This window comes from Heptranchias perlo, chromosome 35 (genome assembly GCF_035084215.1).
Source record: "Heptranchias perlo isolate sHepPer1 chromosome 35, sHepPer1.hap1, whole genome shotgun sequence".
Taxonomy (NCBI): Eukaryota; Metazoa; Chordata; class Chondrichthyes; order Hexanchiformes; family Hexanchidae; genus Heptranchias; species Heptranchias perlo.
The window spans coordinates 17913241-17915686 of record NC_090359.1 but is presented as its reverse complement, the minus strand read 5'-3'; the positions used below and the strand labels follow the sequence as shown (position 1 = coordinate 17915686).

At 44.2% G+C, this 2446-nt stretch overlaps 1 non-coding gene across 1 annotated transcript; it reads right to left on the bottom strand.

The window, feature by feature from the left end:
- Positions 1-620: 620 nt before the first annotated feature.
- On the bottom strand, positions 621-702 carry trnal-aag (transfer RNA leucine (anticodon AAG)). Its single transcript has one exon. It is a non-coding gene; the product is annotated as a tRNA-Leu (tRNA).
- Positions 703-2446: the final 1744 nt, after the last annotated feature.

The window sequence follows — 2446 nt, the reverse complement described above, 5'->3', positions numbered from 1 at the left end:
TCCAGAGGCCAGCCCTGTTTGTCTGTCGAGTGGTCACGCAGATAGAAATGTATCGACTGGTTTCAAGGTACAAATGAACATTGGTGTGAATGGGACATGTGCCCAAGAGAAACTGCGGTCGGAGCAGAACAAACTTAAAGGCGTGAGATCGGGAAAGTGAATGTTAGAGTCGGCAATGCCGCAGGATGTGCCCATGAAATGGAAGGAGGAAAGTAAAGGCGGCCTATTGATTGTGGAAGGAAGAAAAATCTGGGAGAACAGGTGGGTTTGAACTGTGGAACATCAAGTACAGGCATGTGAGAGTGCTGGGATTTGACAGAACAAATAGGTTTCCGCCAGCAACAAAAAATATTTCTTTCATGTGCTAAAGATTGATTTCTTGCTGCATTCTATTAGCAAATGTGGCAAAGGATGAAAGAGGTAAATGAAACAGTATTGTAACTCTTATTCGAGCCGAAGTTACTGTGATCATAACGCAGAGGATGAACCACGATAGGATCACGGCAACGGACATCAGGTGGGGCAGTCGTGCCCGAACAACAGCAATGTCGCGCACGGTGCTGCTGTTTTTTTAAACAGATGTTTGGTCATCTGTTTAAAAAAGCATGCACTTTAAACTCTGGCAGTGGTGGGATTTGAACCCACGCCCCCGAAGAGACTGGAGCCTTGATCCAGCGCCTTCGATCGCTCGGCCACACTACCACCTGACACTAATGTGTTCAGAATCTGCTACCTGGAGATTGAAATGTGGTTTGCTTGCTTTTTGACCTTTGAATCCAGGATTTTCCATTGAACGAATAAAATAAATGGGCTTTCTGAGCAATGTTCATGCGACGAGGTGGCCGAGTGGTTGAGGTGATGGTCTGTTTATCCATTGTGCTCTGCACGCATGGTTTTGTATCCCATCCGCGCCATTATTGCATTTACCGTTTGATGTGTTGGTTTCTTCCTTGTATTCAATCAGAAGTCCAGGGCCTCTGTCCAATCCGAAGCCACGGTGGATGAATTTTGCATTGCTCGCTGAACTCTGCTCAAATCAACAAAGTCCTGATTGGTGCCCAGAGGTGTTGCGAGTGTAAGATGTGAATAACGTGAAGTATCAATCAAAGTGCACAATGACGCCCCGGTAAAGCGAGTATCTCCCCACAGATACTGCGATTTATTTATTTATGCAACTGTCATTTGCAAAAGAAACAAATGTATTTTTTGTATATCTTTACAAGTAATGAAAACCCCATTTTGACCAATTCCTTGTTACTTGTCGTGCTGAGTATCCCCGCCTTTCCCCTGGGAGACTGGTGTTCCATTCTCTGATGAGGATGTTATTGCTGCCTTGAAAAGTTTCACTTTCATTTATCTGTAATATTGGATGTGGAAAATACAATGAAAAACTGACTCGGCCTTGCCCACTTCCAAAATTTGATTTCACAGCGATTTTCAAATCTGCTCTCTGCCTCACTTTTCAGCTCGATGTGAGAACCACAGTAATAGGCAAGAAATAAAACGGAGAATCGCGCTGTGAACAGACCGGGTCTCAGTCACCAGCCCGAAACAGAGAGAGGCGGACCGACAGAGAGAGGAACGGAGAGAGACAACCATCTTCAGCCAGAAGTGCCGAGTGGATGATCCATCTCGGCCTCCTCACGAGATCCCCACCATCACAGAATCCAGTTTAACATCGAGGTGAAGAGTGACGCAGAGAGCAGATTTTAAAACCGCTGGAACATCAGCAAAATTAAAGTAAGGCAAGTGGGAGTCAACTCTGAGTCAGTTCCACACTGTATTTTCTGCAGAGAAACAAAAGTGAAGCTTTCAAATGCGATAAAGTTATAAACTCCTCATCGGGGAATTGAACCCCGGTCTCCCGCGTGACAGGCGGGGGATACTCACCACTATACTAACAAGGAACTACTTTATTGAATGTACACTCATCCCAGATGGTGTTCGACATGCTTCATGTGTCAGTGCATTTCATTTTACTATTTATTTGATGACAGTTTGTTTCATTGTCCACGGGCCACTGTTGTAAGAACCTTTCACATTTCCTTCTCTTTATTAGACAACGAACAACTGACTCTGTCTTTCTTCTGTTCTTTCTTTCTCTCTTGTCGTGGTGAGTTGCCCCGCCTTAGTCCGGGGTTTAATTCCCCGACGGGGAGGAAGCATTTTTAAGACGCCAACTTTTAATTTTATGTCTTCGGCTGTCTTCTTCTTACAAAACTACAGAGAAAAATAGAACAGAAAAAAAATAAACAGGTGATTGTCACTATCAGAATATGATTGAAAGGAGACGGGTTGGGGGCTGGATGCACGCTGTGTTACCGAGCGATAACTCATTGCGATTTTAACTGAGCAGTGGTTAAGGTGATAAATTTTAAATCCATCGTTAGATTTGCACCTTCACCTCGTTTAAAATGGGTTCCTCAGTGATATCAATAAACCGATA